This window comes from Aythya fuligula, chromosome 18, assembly GCF_009819795.1.
Source record: "Aythya fuligula isolate bAytFul2 chromosome 18, bAytFul2.pri, whole genome shotgun sequence".
In the NCBI taxonomy this organism is placed as follows: domain Eukaryota; kingdom Metazoa; phylum Chordata; class Aves; order Anseriformes; family Anatidae; genus Aythya; species Aythya fuligula.
Window position 1 is genome coordinate 1554987 of NC_045576.1, and position 18972 is coordinate 1573958.

At 43.7% G+C, this 18972-nt stretch overlaps 1 protein-coding gene across 1 annotated transcript in view; it reads right to left on the minus strand.

Moving 5' to 3' along the window:
• Window positions 1–18972, minus strand: part of SHISA6 (shisa family member 6) — a 260856-nt gene that overhangs the window by 182109 nt on the left and 59775 nt on the right. The gene's annotated exons all lie outside the window — the stretch shown is intronic.

An 18972-nucleotide genomic window follows, 5' to 3' on the forward strand; every position in this document is an offset into this window, starting at 1 on the left:
AGAGAAAATTCAATCTATTAAAACAGAGCAAACTATTAGCAATAGTCAGGTTTGAGTGTTTGTTTTTAATTAAAAATAATTTTACTTGACTATCATATTTTTGTCGCACAGCAGGTATTTTGTTCTTTTAAGGAGTAACATAAAACCTTTATAAAGATTCCCCTGCCTAGAACTTCCCTTTCTGCCCATGCACAGTGCAGTGTAGCCTGTTTGCATTTGATTTAAAATCCTTACAATGAGCCACTTTTTGAGGATTGCACTGATTTTATTCATGTGCTCCCAGACACAAGTGTGGATCGAGCTTTCTCTTCTGCTCCCTCTCCAGTTATTCTGGCAAGCAGGTTAAACTGAAGCAATGGTGCAGGGAGATATTTATGCAGGCATTCATAAATTGTTGTAGTTCTGTTTCCACCGCGGGGGCTATTGAAGCCCTTTGGGTTGGCATATAATGAAACGCAGACTCCCTGTACTCCCTGTGTGAGGACGTGAAAAAAAATCAGATTCCCTTTTTACTTTCCTAGATAATAAGTCCTTTGTTTTAACTAATCTTTCACTTTCAGGGGTGATTAGATGGTTTAGCTGAATGAATCCTATTATTTAAAGCCTTTCCTTCCTGCTTCTCAACGTGTGTTCTGACTCATATACCTATTTTCATGTAGAGATTATTTAGATAAGGTGTTTTTTCTCTCCCTTTAAAAATAGCAGTAAGCAGGATTTTGGACGAAGCCTTATGTGTATATATGGACAGTCACTGGCATCGAGCTTAGCAAAAGGCATGGGTGCTAAAATGCCCTTGCGAACTCTTGGAGATGATGTTTGACTATTGCATAAGAAGATGCAATGAAAATACGGATGCTGACTGATACTTTCAGGCCTCCTTTAAGTATTAAACGATGAATACTAAACCCAGAAGTACAGCCCGAACTCAGAATAGCATTCCCAAGCTTGTGCTTCTTCTTGAGCTTGTGCTTACTGGGTTCAAAGGGAAATTCCTGAAACTGAGCGATCACTGGTGACTGTCCCTGCTGGAGTGGGACACAGCGTGGCCATGGGGCAATGGGATGCAGGAACACAATGCATTGGCCAGAGTGGAAGAGAAAGTGAAACTCCTTCAGCTCCCAGGACATAGGTGCTAGGATCTGGCTCATTGGATCACAGCAAGGGAGGCGGCTGCAGTCACAGCTAAGCCAGGACCAGAGCATGCTTCTTTCTTTAATATAAATACCACTAACGTATGTGCACAGGATACATTTTCATTGAGTTCCCCATGTACTATACACCCACATACTCAATGTGAAGCCATTACCTCTGCCTCATTCTCCCAGTCCAGCCTACGCTCCTATTTAACTTAGTGCTCCCTGGCCAAGACACTTTTTAAATTCCTTATTCTCCCAGCACGCTAATGATCTCCTGGAGCAGGATCCACCACCCCCCTGACATATCTTTCTACAAGCCAGAATGTCTGAGATTCAGCTGCAAAAATGTCCACATGAACCTGGAGTCAACTTCCAAAAAGATCTTTTAAAAAAGAAGCCAGATACAGAGAATGGGGAGGGAGAAGGAACAGCAGCCAGCAAAATGCCTTTGCCTAATTCAGGGGATTTATCTGCATTTCTAGTTAATAAAAGACATTAATTGATTCACGTTTTTTATGGCTGCACACAGAGCTATTTCTGGCTGGAAGGAGACACTGTTAAACGGAATGAGTCAGACCAGACCTGTTATGTCACCCTGGGACCCTGGAAGATTTGTTAATAGCTCTGAAGAAATCAAGTTGCTTCACGGGGCTATTTTCTTCTCAAACATCAAAAGGAGAGGGAAAATATAGCAATTCTGAAGGATGAATTTTTTTTTTTTTACATGGTCCTTTGCATTTGACGAATAGCAACAGGATAATCAAAGAGCTTTGCTCTCCACAAGGCACTTGCATAGAAATCTCAGCAGGATTTATCAGCCCAGCCAAACCTAATCTCCAGAGACATGGCTCTTAGCTAAGGAAAGTCCAGGCAGGTCGCAGCTCCTCAATTCACTTCCGAGGATTTCTTCCAGATTAACTTCACAAATCAAAAGATTGTGCTGAGAGAGTTTTACAGGAAGCAAAGTCTGTATTTTTCCTCTTAAAACTATGTAGAAAACATATTCTTTCACCAAACCCCACACTTTTCCCCACAAAGGAACCCATTTTATAGACATCAGTATTCAAAGTTGTGCTGGAAACTAAAACTGTTTTAAATTAGAATTTGTCTTTAGTGAAGAACTCAGTTGCAGCTGAGGTGTTTCATGTTCCTGTTCTCCCTTCTGGGTCATGGTACCCTACCAGATGACACCTCCAGGATGTGACATGAGGTGGTGACTGTGATGGTTACTCACAGATGGAGTCCAGCCAAGGAGCCCACAGAGATGGTGGTCCCAAGTGGCAGGGGCACTGAAGGAACCTCTGTTATGCCTTCAGCGCTCTGACCACATTTCTACCTTCAGTTTGGAAAGTAAATTGGATAATTTTAAACTGAGACATATCTACGCTTTGTTTTTCACCAGAAGACCAAAAATATCCATGGAAAATGTTGACAAATTGAAAGCATTTGTCATTTCTGCTTCTGTTTCCCTGGTGACAAAAAAAAATAAAAATAATATTTCCAACTAAGACAAAGCCTGCAGCTCAGTCTTGGCCAGTTCATCCCAATATTTGCCTTTGCTCTTGCCTCCATGGTCCAAAGCAGCACAATGGTGGCCAAAGCTTGTAAAATGTGTCTCCCTCTTGTCTACGAAGTTGGAGCCCATTTGCCCTTGTTACCACCTGTCCAGGACAGTTCATGATGGGATAAATGCCTATCCTGGCCTCATCCTATTCAGAAAGTGATACTTATGTTTGTTGTCATGCTAGGGAAACAGCATTGCTCTTTGTGGTGATGGGACAAGTTTTCTGTTGTTTTTTTTTTTTTTCAGACTTTTTTTTTTTTTTTTTTTATTGACATCTTGAATATTCACAGTTCCTGGCCATAAGAGGAGTCCATCAAAGGGCTCAGCTCTGTGTTGTAGATATGCAAAACAGAATCCTGGGTTTCTTCTGAACTTTTCTCACACTGGGTGGTGAGACTAATTTAGCAGCATATGGTTTGTAAATCTGCATGCGGCCTCAATGTGATAGCATTAGCAGACTTAAAGGAGATGGTGGGAAGTACAGGCATGTTCAAATCCTTACAGTTCAGACAAATCTGCCTCCAGTTATGCTTGTATTGTATTTTCTCATGGAAAAAGCATGCCAGAGAAAAAAAGATCCTAAGTGGGCTCCTCCAAATGCACCACTGCCACTGAGCCTGAATGGAGCACGACTTTGTGCACCATTTGTGCGACTGCTGGATTGCAGTGTTTTAGCTCTCCCTCTCTGTATTAGAAAGCAAGTGATGGTGCTTTTGGGAAAAGCCATTATTCTGTGAGAACAGCTCATGGGGACATGCAGATAAAGTAATCTCAGCCTCCAGTGCTCCACCATCAGCACCTGACAAAGCCCCATTCTCTGGGTGGCTGTAGCCTGCTGGTTTCCCAAACCAAAATTTCCTGCTTTCACATAGCAACCAGGGATTTTGCTGTTCCCTTTCTCCCCCGTATCAGTGAAGACTTCCATTAAAACACCCTAGAATCCTTAAAGACAAGAAATTACTGTGGCACAGCAAGGATCAATACAAGCAAGATAAATACAGCTTGTGTTGGCCAGAGCTCTTGTACTTCATAACACAAATCTCAAAAAGCGATGCCAGCGACAAATCCAGGCTAGTCTTTCTGTAATGCCATGCTCTTTAACTGTGATGCACTGTGTTGAGATGCTACAAAGTGGGCTTCACCTGGTGCTGGAGTTTCATACTTGCTTTAAGGACCAATGCTGCTGAAACAGTCCCATCACTCCTCCCTTGCCCTTGCCAGTTTTGTCCTTGCCTTACTTGTCCTTGAGCCAGGGAAGCATTCAAGAGGACACATAGTGAGCTTCTTTGGGCTCAAACCACTGTAGGGTTGGTGTAATCACACTTGAAGTCTCCAATCTGGCCCATTGTGTGGTCACACCAGTGCTTGTGCTGACACAAAAGAGCACACAGGGAAAAATGTCCATCCCAGCTGCCCTGCTGGGCTGAAATCTTCAAGTACACTCAAAATCCCTGGTTTTAACTGTAAAGATTGTACACATAGTCTTGTTAATCATCTGGGCTGTTATTTCTTCAGAGAAATACATCTATCTTAGGACAGAGATGTCCTAAGACATCTTCAGATCCCCTGAAGAGATGCCTAGCTCTCCCCCAGACCTTCTGAGAGCCTACATGATCAGCTTAGACCGAGAGCCCAATTTTTAGATGCTATGAGCAGGATGATATGAATCCCATCTACATGCCCGATATAGAAGACTCAAAAGTTATTATGAGCTTTGCAAGGCACTGGGCCACCTGAGAAAGCAGGGTGGACTAAAGTGTGTCCTCTTTGGAGAGGCCTAGAGGCCTAATGTTTGAAGCAGGGGCCCTATCTTGTCAAGAAAACCAGTGGGCAGATGAGAAGAAAGCAATAGCCTGCTCTGCTTTACTTCTGATGCTTTCAGCTTCTGCAGAATAAGGCTGCGAATAGACACAACTCTCATGAAAAAGAGCAGTCAGAAGCTGATGTACTCAGAGGTACAGCAGCTCTTTCATGGGGGATATTATTTGTCCTTTCAGAACAAAGCTATAAAGACTCAAATAATCTGTCCTTCTCTGGGAAATTGTCCTTTATTCTACTCCCATCGGGCATTCTGCATGCTAGCACAGGGTTATTACAGAAACATTGTCCCTGCTGGTCTCCAAACTACCTCATCATGCTCCTAAGCTACAAAAAGGGAACCAGAACTGGAAGGTTGTCATCCTCTGAGCCTTGATACCGGAATGTTGGTACATATGGTTCTTTCATGGACTGACCAAGCTCCATGCTGCAGAGCTGGCATGCTTGTCCCAGCTTGTACCAATATGCTAACTGTCTGACTCTCAGAGAACTGCACAGCTTTGACCTTGAAACCTCTTGAACTAAAATTATTCATACCAATCCTCACCTACTTGTCTTTGTGCTGATATTGCTCTAATTTACACGTGATTTTCCCTCTCAGCTATTAAGCCGCTGCTGTGTTTGTGCAGGACGTTCCCATATCTCCCAGCTTTCCTTTTCTGGGCTAAGCAAGCTAAACTCCTGTATTGTCATCTTGTTTGACAGGACCACTGCTACCCAGCAAACCCTCTTTGTACCATGGATTTATGCCTGCTCCAGATTGAATTAATCTTCCTTAAACAGTAGATAAATAGAAGCTGCTCAGTGGTTCCTGCACTTCCTGTGGGTGATTTCTTATCTAGAAAGGATTAAATAATAGCTCAAAGGCACCAGGTTTTGTTTTTTTTTGTTGGTTTTCTTTGTTTGTTTTTCTTCCTTCCTTGTTCTTCAGTAATAAAAGCCAGTGGATGGCCCATATCGATCCTGAGGGCTGGAGGCTTCTGTCCCAGGGTATCTGTGCAATGCCAGTACTGAGCATTTAGGGTGGGGATCCTCAAAGCAGGTGTATCAGTGAGGTCTCTTCTTGAGGCAGTCACCCTGGTAGTCAGGGGAGAAGTTATGCACAATTACAATGAAGCTCCTTTGGGCTACTCTGGACGTGTGATACAGGATGTGCTACACAGCAGGGCCTCCTTCTCCCCAGGCAGTACCAAGGAAGACTGAGCAGTGAAGTCAGATGGAGATGCCACACTGAATCTACTTTGTCTTTACCACCTGTTTCAAAAAAAAAAAAAAAAAAAAAAAATCTGCTGCTTGGGAAATCACACATGCCCAGGAAATCCATGTGAGTAATCATGCACGGACAAATGTAGGCTTTTCTCCTTGCCAGCAACATAACCTGGCAGGGGTCCTAGTCCCACTGAAGCCAGTGGACCAAAGGGACCAAAAATCAGAGCTCTGCCACAAGGATCCTGCAGTGCTGCAAATTGAGAGGAAAATATTGATGCTGCTAAATTTCTGCTGATAACTGTGTCTGAATCAACATTTGTGCAGACATCAGGTTTCTGCTGGGAATTTTCTCTCACACTATAGCCAGCCCCCATACTGCAGGATGATGAGAGGGAACCTGAAGAAGAAAAATGAACACTGCTTTTGCTTTTTTATTTCCCCTCAGATGTTCCTGAAGATTTTCTGTAGACTCCACAGGCATAAAGTCACTATTGTCTAATCTCAGCTTCACCAGTACGGCTCTCAATGCACAGAGATCTGTGACTGAAAGCTTTCTTGATGAGAGTGTCCTGGAAGGCAATAGGTACGTCAGTGTTCTCCTGAAGAAAAGCCTATGTTTAGGCACAAAGACAGCCTGAACAGGTCCACAACTGTCTCATCTGTGCTGCCTGGGCCATCTTAAGGATGCTGCAGATCTGAACACCTTTCTGATACAATCTGAAAGCCACCTCAGCTGTGTGGTGGGCATGGCTAATGCCACTGTTCCAGGTAGACACAGTCACTGTGTCTCCTATCACTCAGTCTCCTGCTTCTTCCCACCAAACTTTTTTCCTGATCTTTGCATCAAGTTGGATCCACGTTCCTGTCTTGTCCCTGTCTCTGGTTCCCCAGTTTCAAAATTAAGTTAGCAATTCCAATTTATTTGGTGAGTTTCTTGGGCAATATTCATTCAGGAAAATGCTTTGCAAATGGTTAAAATTTTCTCTATTACAGTTGCCATCCCCTGTTCAGTGCCTCTTCTGTAGATCAGCCTAAATATTTCAAGGTACTTCCTTCTTATCTGCATATGAAAAAGAAGCCAGCAGCTCTGAAGGGCTTGTTTAGAAAATCCAACAGCAGCTATCTATTAGGTTTTCACTTGCTCTATTCAAATCTTTGATCACATCTAAGGGGTGAAAGCTCCATAATGAGCATGAACATCATAGTGCATGATACTCCTGAGAGCAAGAGGAAGAGCTCTCCTTGGTGGCAGGATCAATGGGAGATCAATGATGGAGACCATGATGGAGACTGTGGAGCAAACGTGCTGTCCTCGTGGCTTCCTGACGCGTGCTAGCTGTGGCTGTCTGCATTCCCTACACAGTCAGGGTCCGTGTCCCTGCAATTTGCACATGAAAAATTTCAAAAGGATCACCAGCCACTTCAGAGATCCTAAGAAATAAGACCAGAGGCTCAAGATTTTCCAGAAACCTTGTGTTGCATCTGGAGGAACAGAAGGAACTCCAATCACTCACCAAAAGAAGAGTCTGAACTGACAATGCCTTACTACCAGGTGCTGTCCTGACGAGCCAGAGAAGTTTGCTCAAGCAGTGAGATGTGGAGACATGGGGCCATGTGTGTGTTTTACACAGGAGCGTTTTACACAGTGTCTTTACTACAAGACGCAGACCGTGCTGGAGGCTGCCAAGCTGCTGGCAGGACCTGCCTTGTGCTCTGCTTTGTGTTTGTAGGGCAGGGGAGGGAAGGGAGCAGCCTGGTCCCCTGTGACTGCCGTGCCCCCAACAAGGTGGTCTTGTATTCATCTGCAGCCAGCCTGGAGTCAGGGAGCAGGGGTTAAGATGCAAGACAAATTACTGGGGCTTTGTGCATTCAAGAGCACGCATCCCTTTGGGCTGCCTTCTTATACGGCACTGGAGGGTAGGCCACACATTCGCCTTTTTCTTCTAATCTTTTATTTGTGCTTTTACTTAGATTCACTTGATGGTGTTTTGTGCAAGCCCTGAACTTGCCCAGGCACAGTGCAGCTGGTGAAGCCTGCTCTTGATAGTTTGGAGTCTGCAGAGTAAACCTCCCTGTTAAGGCTCTAGGCTATCAAAGACCCACCAAGAACTTAGACTGAGGTCAGCTCAACAACTTCAGCAGGTCTGTTTAGCTTGTGCTCATTTTTCATGCAGCAGTAGAAGCATTCAGGAGGCTGAAAGTCCCACCTCATCTGGGGAACAGCATGAAGCTGGATGTTCCATAACCTGGGGGAACCTTGACCAGGACCCTGAGAAGCAAGCAGGCCAAGAAACCCCAAGAAGGGCTGAGGTGCCACCAAGCACAGCATCAAAACTGCATCCCCTCTGCAGTGCCCAGAGGCCAGAGCAGAGCAGTGAGGGTCAGCAAGGGCCCCCCACCTTGTGCTATCTGCAAACGTGACCCAGTGACTTGGATGCAACCTCCTCCCATGCAGACGTTGGTCCGTTCTTGCTCTCCTAGGCTGGAGTGTCCTCTTATTCTTCACTCAGGTCTTGCCAAACAGGAGTGAATTGAGGGTATTTCTGGAGCTTTGTGGGTAGACCGTATGAACTGTTTTACAAGATGAGCTCCTGCCACAGACACATTTGGGACAGCACAAACTTCATCAGGTTTCCCCCAGCCCCCATAGTTTGAGGCACTTAAACCTCAGACATAGATATTGGGACCACATTCTTCTGACACTTACAGTAACTTTGCCTATTTCAATAACTGCACAAATATCACAGTCTGTGTTTTGTGCCTGCACCCTCTTATCTCAACAGCATCTTATGACAGTGTGATCTACACGCTAATGTTTACACTGAATGAAACAGAATTTCTTGCTAGCTGTGCTGAATTGAGCATTTTTAATTCGATGCCTTTCAGGTGCTATGCAGAGAGAGAGGATGCATAGTAGTCACCAAACTGATTTCTCTGTCCCAAATCTACTTTCCAGACTTTTACCCAATGTTCTTTCCAAGCACACGATCTGTCAGGCACCTTTAGGTGTTCATTCATATTATACTTCCTAACATGAGTCTTAGGTTATTCTTATCACCTATATTTGAACTAGCTTTATTTTTAGTTTCTCAGTTTAAAATGAGTATGACGACATGCCTTTTATAGACAGTATGCTCTTGGTATCTGAGCATATCTTGAATTAATGACAGTAGCATATACTTTAGAATAAAACGTTATATTTTAAACAATAGAGGCGGGGTAATGACATAAGAAGAACAGATAAGAGTATAGTACTTTAATAAAATTTTAAAGGTTTGCATTTCTAGAGAGAAATCTGTGAGCTGCGTGTACAGATATGGGCCCACATAATGAGCAGATCTCAGAAATATGACTGTGCAGGATGAGGATTTTTGCTCAGCACATCTGTATCTTGCTGTCTGCACTAGCACTTTTCTTATCACAGTTGAGGGTAAGGCCCTCAAACTCCTTATGCCTTGCCCACAGAATTTGAACATATATTAGTCAAATCCAGTTTGACTCTTAGAGCCAGGGATCAATTTTCAGCCTGTCTACTAAACTCCTTTTTGTTCACAGTTTGAGCACATTTTGTTCAAACACATTTAAAGAAAAATAAAAAGACTCTAACATGCCTTTAACTCATTCCTTGCTCAGAGGGAAAAAATGCATCTCAGGAAAACAAACCCATGATTTTCTCAAGATGGAGAATGGGGCAGGTGTGCAACAGCAATGTGGTAAGGTCTGCACTGGCACACACGAGTGTATTTTCTACTGCAGATCCAAGCCAATGCCATTGAAATCGATTCAAAAATACCAATCATTAGCAGAAAGTGTGCTTGGAATCTGCTCTTTGGTTGAGGAACTAGGCTGCGGTCCAGAAACTGTATGTCAGCTATATGAATTACTGGCAAAATCCCAGCTTCTTTATTCATTCATTTACTGCTAGAACTATCCAAGACTCAGAAAAATTGTCATGAATAGATCTGTTCCTGCTCAAATGCTTCCTGTTCCATGCACCTCGTTTCTACAGGGACTGTCTCATCATTTGCCTCCAGCTGAAACACTGCTCTCTGTTCTGCAGCCGATAATCCAGAAAGAAAGTCAGCAAAAAAGAGCTGCTTCTCGCTTTTCACCTGTCAGACAAAAAATATTGGGTTCAATCTAACCACCAGTCTTAGAAACTGCTGCAGACCTGGGTTCTGGCAGTTTTACTCCATGACAGCACCAGCAGCATCCTCAAGGCAATGCATGGAAATGATGCCCTCATCTAGGAAATCCTTTAGAGAAATCATCATGGCTGCCTTCATACGAGAAAACGAGGGTACAGCACTATGGTAAGTGATTATGGTCATCTGCGTTCAGCAGTGTGATGGACACTGCCTGAAGGATTTCAAGACCCATGGGAGTTTTAAACCAGTACCTTGAAGAGCATGGATGACAGAATGGGACTGTTGCAGTTCTGAGAAGAAATGGAGACACTTTCAGAAAGGAAGCAGCTGTCCCAGCAACAGTCAGGAGTTGAGCAGTGGGAAGGGTCTCAGCCCTCCAAAAGGGATGCTTTCTGATGCAGCTGCTGGGGGGCTCAGTACAACCCATCATCTCCTTTCCAACATCTCTGGTCAGCCCTATGACTGTGTTCTTCTCAACAGACCGTAACTTTTATAGCACTTGATGGTTTATGAAAAGAGGCAGAAAATTAGACTTTGGAAAGTCTAATTAAAAAGAAAAGTCTGCCCCATCCCTCAGCCCACAGCCCTTCCCCATTATCATTTGTCCTTCTCTTAGGTTTTCTTGGAGAACCTGTTGGCCCTACCACCACCTACAAAACTCCATGTAGCAAGTCATCCCCACCTTCTGTAAATTATGGATAGAGGCTTCTGTTCCTCTTTAAGTCCTGAGAGGACCGTGGAACGTTAAGGTAACTGCCCTCTGCCTGCCTTGGTGGCAGCAGAAGCAGTTCTTACCAGTCTTCTTGCCAAAGGGAAAGTGAATTCAGTCCAGCCTCAAAACAGTTACAAACAATGTAGTGCCCTTGATCCCATCACCTTGCTGTTCCTCAGGACCTCTGCACTTTGTTCATAGAGAACAGGAGCAAATTTTGCGCTCCACAAACTTCCCCTGTCTATAACAAAGGTATGCCACAACCTGGTTTCAAAACCTAAACTGAATCACAGCAATGCTGCTCTGGCAGGTGGGAAATTGCTGAGACTGGTCTCCCCATGAATGCACAAAAAGTAACTCAACATTGAGAAATATCTTCCAGGTAAAACAAGAACTTTTATGTATGTTCCAGAGATAAGTGTCTCCCCTAGGGGAAAAATAAGATTCTGATTTCTCAGACCTGGGCTTCACTGTGAAAACTTCTTCTCACTTCCTTCAGCATCTGCTATACCAACCTATGACAGCACAGGCCACCCACTTGTGAGCACTCTCTCCCACTAGCCCATGGCTTACAGCAACCCACGTCGCATCCTGGCACACTGCAAAGCACAGAAGCAGAGTGACAGCCATACAGGTCCTGTCAATGATCTCAGCCTGTGGCATCAGGATAGATGAAATGCCCAGGCTCTCTCCACTGATTAGAGAAGGATTTTGTTGCCTAGCTGAGAGTACAAGCCTGACTTTAAGCCAGAGAGAGCAGGAATCATCTGGCTTCAATTCAGACCTTGCAGTCCCATGAATGGAAGATTAACAGCTCAGTGACAAATGCCACCAGCACTAATACCTTGAGCACTGTGTACAGTTTTGGGCACCACAAAATAAGGACTTAAAACTGTACGAGAGTGTCCAAAGCAAGGCTAAGAAGACAGTGAGGGATCTAGAGGGGAAGACATATGAGGAGCAGCTGAGGTCCCTGGGTTTGTTCAGCCCAGAGCAGAGCAGGCCAAGGGGAGGCCTCATGGCGGCCTGCAGCTCCCTCATAGGGAGAGGAGGGGCAGGCGCTGAGCTCTGCTCTCTGGGGACAGCGACAGGACCCGAGGGAATGGCATGGAGCTGGGATAGGGGAGGGTCAGGATGGATGTTAAAGAAAGGTTCAACACAACATGAAACAGTCATGGCCACAGGTCCCCACACCATCAAGAGATAGAGATTAATCTGTTTCCAAGAGTAGAAAAGTCAATAAATAATAGAAGTCTGTCTCTCAAAGACTGTCTGCAATTACATTTGTGGCAGTCACCGTATGAAGTCCCTACAACTGTCCGCAGTTTTATACAGACTATGGGAGGTAAACTGAAGCTCCTGGGATCAAATAATTTTCCCATGAGTACTGAACACGGAAAGCAAATCTGGAAAGTAAATCTACGGCTTGTGTGTTCAAAAACACTTCTAATATAATGAGCCAATTTTTCTTCCACGAGACTTACGAAGATAAACTTTATATAATATACTAGCTTTGCTGTAGCAGTAAATTTTTGGACATGCCCAAGCTCTTCACCTGCTGAACTCTGACTGTGGGATTTGGCTGTTCTGAGGACACAACTGCTTCAAAATTAGAGATTGACCTGCTGAGTCCCCCATTTTCACCTATGAATCACCATTTTTTTTCATAATATTTAAATTCCTTATTTACAATCCTTAAACACATTTAAGATTGAATGGTGACATGCTAAAGAAACAGTATTCCAAATGCAATTGTGATTCCTAATTTCACTTAAAATCCCTCTGTATAGAGATAACCAGCCTAAGATGCTCAGTAACATTGCAGCAGCAAATCATATTTATTTTTTTTATAAATCAATTCTTGAAAATAGATACAGAAAACAAATCTTCAAAGAGATGTTTGGGGCATGCAGCTGAAGCTCCCTGTTTCATAGATAGCTGGGCTGTAACTGGCAGCTTTTCACCAGCCTTCAGCTCAGCATTCAAAGGTACCTGCCAAAATGTTGCAAAGACTTGACAGACTCTATGAAAGGGCATCCAATAATAGGCAGGGCATTTTTCTTCTCCTCTCAGCTATTGCAATTTATTTTGATACACTGTTAGCAGATAGAAGAAAGAAGAGAAATCTGTTCTGGAACACTACACTATTGAAAACCATCCATGGGCACTCAGCGGAGTGCTGGCCACAATGGAGTATGCAGGACAAGGAAGTGGGCAGGAAAATGATTCACTAACTACAGGAGCAGAATGAGTTTAGAGATAGCTTCGGTTCTTTAAAATTACCATGGAAACCTAAGGTGGCAGGGTGGTTCAAACACAACATTTTGGTTTAATGTTCACTCAGAGAGAAAGAAGAGGCAACCCATCCTGGCTAGCATCCTTTCTTCCTGCGCCAGTCCTATCTGTGCTCTCCAGGAAGCATGTTTCATGAGGTCAAGTTGAAAATGCCATCAACAGGCTGAGGCGGTGAGCGACATGATCTCCACATGATGAGATTCTCTTCATGTGAACCAGTGAGACTGCCTGCAGGGGAAGTTTTTGCTGTTGGTGCAGGAAGCAGACTCCATTTAATTGCTGGCTATGGAGCAGCTGTGGGCTTCTTGCCATAGCAAGCTGAATTTCCTGGCTTAGCAGTGACATATTAGCTTCCTGCCCTGCTTGTGGTCATTTTTCTGCTGCTTCCTCAATAAACTTGAGGAAGGCTCTCAGATTATCTGCCAATCCTCCTCCTTCTCATTGCTCATAGAGTGGGAGACACTAGCTTGGAAAGCCCTTTTCCAAAAGTCTCCCTAGGTTGTGCTTTAAGCTCAGTTTGTGGCCAGTTGATTGGAAGACAGAAGGGTATGAACCCCTCACCTTATTCATTTCAAGGCACAGGGCAGAAGGTGACCCCAGGGATTGATCTGGCTCGGCTTATGTTCATCCCATTCCTGGTCTACACATGTGGCATGCTGTATAACTGCTGAAGGCATTGGTATGGTTTCCACGACCTCTCACCCTCCTCCCACCCAGATATTCAGAGGGCTATAAAAAAGAGAGCTGTCCAGACTCTGCTGAGAAATGGATGGTTGTGTCTGGAGTCAGCTAAATAATTCAGAGCGGATTGAAATGCCCTATTGCGTAATGGAATCTTTCTGCATAGCCGTGCAGCAGTTTCCATATCCCTATGATCCTATTTTCAAGTCAATACAATTAAGTGTCAGAATATGCAATAGCTGAAATTAATCCGGAATCAGAATGCAAGTGATCTTTAGCACATGCACTGCAAGAAACCATCAAAATCATTAGATATTATCCAGGATGACCATAAAATGATTCATTGGGATGCTGCGGGCTCTGGCTTGACATCTTTCCATTGATATGACATGTATAACAAGTGTTTAATGAGAAAAAGGACTCAACATACCTAGCCCTCAATTTTTGCATAATCTATTCATCATGTGTTACAGATGCAGGCATGAAAAAATGACCCTTAAACTTCTCTTTTCCACTATTTTAATGAATGTACTGCATATGTAGATTACTAATAATGGGGTGAGGCTGTAAATTCCGCTCTGCAGCTGATTCACTGCATGTTTTGAAGCTGCATCAGGCCAATGCTGAGTTGCAACAGATGTAAGCCAAGACCCCCAAATAAAAAAAATTAAGGGTATGAACCAGGAAAGAAACTGAAATGTGAGGCTGTTAACACCGGACAACAGGGAAACATCTACAGCAGCAGGGAACCAGGACTGTGCTGGAGAGAAAGGAGTCAGAATCCTCAAACTGCTAATGGTAATTACATTAATAAATCTCTTCTCTCTCCCTGCCCTTCCCCTCTCCCCCCCACCCCCAATCATATTTACATGCAAATGAACCAGTAAAACTGCTTTCTGAGCTGCTGCTTTTAAAAGGAGCTCAGCTTTTTGTATGCCGGGGTCTCCAAAAGGAACAGAAGTGTGTGTAAAAGGGGGGATGTAGTGCCAACAAGTATAAATACTCGATCCCATTTCACCACATTGTATCACGTCTAGGGTCTATGCAGAGCTCACAGCATGCTGAATGTTATAAATCCACTGAGGTGTCTGCATAAAGATTAGTTTGCATACAGACATGTCATTTATAAAATACAGAGCCTGTCAGATATTCTTCAGCTCACAGAAAACCAATGAAGGTGGAAAGAATGTGCAAATGAGGCAGTACAATGGATGGGTAGATCAAGACATCTCAGGAAAAAAATGATCTGATCCTCATACTGACACGGGACATTCCAAAGCCCTATCATTGTCAACATGCTTTTCTACGAGCCACACTCACACAAACTTGGCAATGCTGTCTTGGGCAACCACCCCAACCACCCTGCAGTGGAAGCTGGGAAAGCTCCGGAGCTGTGAGGGCAGAAGAAAAGAAGTGGAGCTGCCGCCCACCTCAGCTGGCTGAGACATCAAAGCAGCTTGGGAAGATCTTGGTTGCTAAGTATGATCTGGAGCTGCATTGTCCTCTTTCATGTTTGTAGGAGGATCCCTCATAACAAAACAAATGTTAAGTTGTCAGAAAGATCAAGCTGCTGCTTTCTTCTATAAATTTGTCTTGCAATAAACCTGTGTGATGACCCCATTGGCATCAGGCCCTCCATCTCCTGGTACAGGCACACTGGGTTACTGTGAGAGCACAGTGGAATCCCCAGAATGATCTGAATCCCCAGGAGGCTGCAGGGTGCTCCCCAGCAAACTGAAGGTCTGGCCATGCACTGTCACAGATGGTGGCAAGACACCTCCCTCAGCTTGTGCTAAACAGAGCCCACGGGCAGGCAAGCAAGTGAGGAGCAGCCATGAGACTCAGATGCCACCTCAAGCCTATCAGCTCTCTCTCCCACCCTGTCATTACCTTGTCTCTTCTCACTCTCACAAACCCCTACAGCTTCCAAACCTCAAACCCCTGTGGTTTGATAAGATGGAAGAACCCATCTTCCACTGCTCTGACACCAGGGGAAATGTGGTCTGTCATTCCTTAGAACAACTCTTTCACCTACACATGGTCTGGGAGGGAAAGGTGAACATTTTCTAAGGCAGGACTAAATGAAGATCAATTTACTCCTCTTGCATATGAAGAAGAAAAATGCTGATTCGAGGGCGATACTGCCTGCGAAAAAGCCAGAAGCCAACAACAGTAGACCTCTCATTCTCCCTTCTGCCTGTGCATTTCTGTGCATTGTTTCAGGTAACTGGGAGTACGATATTTATCAGGAGATGGCAAAGGGTGATGCTATGGCTGGGGTGGATGTAAGGTCCTGTTAAAGGACAGGTACCATATTGCTACACTCCAGGCACATGCTAAGCCAAACCTGTCTCAGACCGGACAGCTGTACCTCACATGATGGTACCAAAACAGTCCCCTGGGCCATGCTGCGAATACATGAGGTACCAACGATGCTTCAGGACAGTGAGAACAGAAGCAGCAGCCAGTAAAAACCATGTTCAGGTTGTAAATCTTGCCTTATTTGCACCAAGTATCACAAGATACAACCTAACTGTGGGTAGTTGTTATTGCTCAGTCACCAGGCTCTACACCAACATATTTTTCACAATTCCCACACCGCAGGATGCTCCAAAGAGATGGCAGCAGCAGTGTAGTCAGTTTCTAACAACCATATCATACTGTCTTGGGTATATGGTTCAATTTTTTTTCCTGCCTACTGACACTAGTGGAGAACATCTTTGGTGCCAATTCTAGTGGGATACTTCAAGAAAAAAGATTGCTACAGATAGATGCCTCAACTCCCAGCACATCTCCCAGCAAATCCTGGACCAATAAAGACTTGCAGCCCTGAACCAAAGGTAAGATGTCCCATTTCAGAAAGTAGTATTGGGAAAGCTGTGAGGAAGGACACTTGGTTCTTCCTGAACTTTTCACACATGGTTTTCAAGCTGCTCCCCTACCTCTGCACCTCCTCAAGGATCTAGCATAAACTTACAAGAAACTAGCAGATTTCCCTATTATTTTCCCATTTCTCTATTATATGGGTCTGCAGTAGAGAAGTCTAAAATCCCATGTTCCTCACCGTTTCCTGACCACCCAGTGCTCAGTTTAACTTTTCCTGCAAAAGCTTCACTGTATTTAACACCATTGCAGTGTTACCAGGAAAACAAGTTGTTTAGATATGAAGTGAGCTCAGTGAATTTCTGCTGTTGGCAAAGATTGGTGAAATACAAGGAGCCCAACTCAAATTCTGAAATAATTTTGAGGGTCTGAGGCTAGTAGTGAAAATCAAAAGTCAAAAATCAAAATCAAATCAAACCTACTTTTTTTTTTTTTTTTTTTTTTTTTTTTTTTAACCTGAAAACTCAACAATGTTGATCTGGAGTGAATTTACTATTCTTCTAGACATGTTGACTCACTGTGGTTCAATATCCTCGTGGCTGCTTGCCCCATGTTTTTTGTGCCTGGAAAAATTTCTATACCAGTTTGTGTGACTGAGCAAAGCCCTGGCAGGACTGTGAGTATGGTCTTTTTGGGGTAGGCTCAACCTGGCACATCTGATATTAGCAGGAATCTCAGCCAGAGAATATGTTGAAAAAGGTGTTTTGTTTTGTTTTGTTTGTTTGTTTGTTTGTTTTTTAATTAGGTTAGTGCACAGAGGAATATCCCATCTACAGAGCTCCTGCTTGTTTCATTGGAGCACTGAACTCTCATAGCAACTCCCACAGCAAACAGAGCACTAGTAACTATGTCTATCGTAGCAACTACAAGTAGATGGGAACAAGTGTCTGGTGCCTAGCCAGTGAACACTCATTTAGAGGTGCCAGTTTCTCCCAGGTGTGTCTAATAAAACATCCAACTTCTAGCTACCTAAAGTTTGATGAAATTAACCCAGCTGTGTGTCTCACCATGGAGACCTTCTATGGATTTTGGATTTATTTCTAGATCATCGTGACAGACTGACACTGAAGGCCTTTACTGTGGTTTGAAGAACTCGCTATGTAGTGACTATATAGACTTAAATGCCAGACAGTGATGCATCGCCCAGTGGAATGTCATATAAGAACCATAAATCACAATCTTGCAAGAGCCTGTGGATGTCAGACATGTGAATATGCTGATTTGGTATCCATGGTAGTTTGGCATGTCTCACATCTTTGTCTTCCGCCCAAAATAGACTAGCCTTTAAATATTACTCAGCACTTGGAGTCCTGCCATGGCAGAAGACAGTTGAGAAAACACCAAAAATGTGTCTCCCAGTGCAAAGAAATATTGAGATAAACTTAATTGGCTTTGTTCAATCTAAAAGCAGAAAGCCATTCCATAGTGGTGTAATGACAACATAGGATGAGGTTATTTGGCTAATAGTAGCTGAGGTGGAGACTTTAATTCATGCATTGGAACTGAAATAAGATGAAATCTGAGCATGAAGTAGTTCAGCTAAAGCTCAGGAGTGTATCCCTTGCTGGAGCACTCATCTTTCCCGTCTACATGTACACCTGCACTGCCAGCTCAAACAGAACACAGGGAATCTATCTTGTAATACTTCCTGAAATAATCAAATGATATAGGGTACAAACATAATGACAGAGACCCTAAGTCACTTGCTAAAGCCAAAGGCCCTACGTTCACAGAACAAATAGGCAATCAAATCAGATTGCAAACACAGACAAATCTACACAAGCAAACAAGGCAGTTTGCCTGCAGAATGTGTGAACATTAATTACTTGCACCAATCATGCATGGACATGTGAATTTACCATTATGAAGTTAAAAGTTAACACTAAGCATTGTTCAAACAAAACATGAATTTGCAGGTAACTTAGAAGTACATTCAAAGGGCAATACATTATTTTAGGTCCATTAGCAGCCCAACTATTTGAATTTCTTCAACTAAAAGCCTTATATACACTTTTATCAGATAGGGTGGAAAACAGCACCCTATCTGATGGCTGTTCAGAGAGGTGGCACACAAACAATCTGGACTCCTGTTGCCCATTCTCCCATCTTCCCAAGGATAGGAAATGTGCTCTGTGGTTTTTCCAGCAAAGCCAGTGGGAAAGGTGTGAAACCCACTGGCCCATCTAAGGAAGAACAACCCCCCCAAGCCTTTTCAGTTAAAGAAGGAAAGCAGGTTTTATTTTTATCTGAGAAGGTACTGGAAAAAAGTATGTTGTACATAAAACTGCTTGAAGATAACTCAAACGTCTGAGACAAGGAGGTGGATTGCAAGGCTCTGCCCAAGGTTACCCATGATCTTGATGAAGGCCATCAGGACACTCTGTAGACTGTGCCTCTCCTGGGTACACTTTCTACCTCATCCTAAATACAGCCAGGCCAAATGTGTTAGGACATGACTGTAAAACTTCTTTTTGGTGGGGAGGAGAAAGGGAAATTTCGTGTGACACGCCATCCATGAGTCTTTCC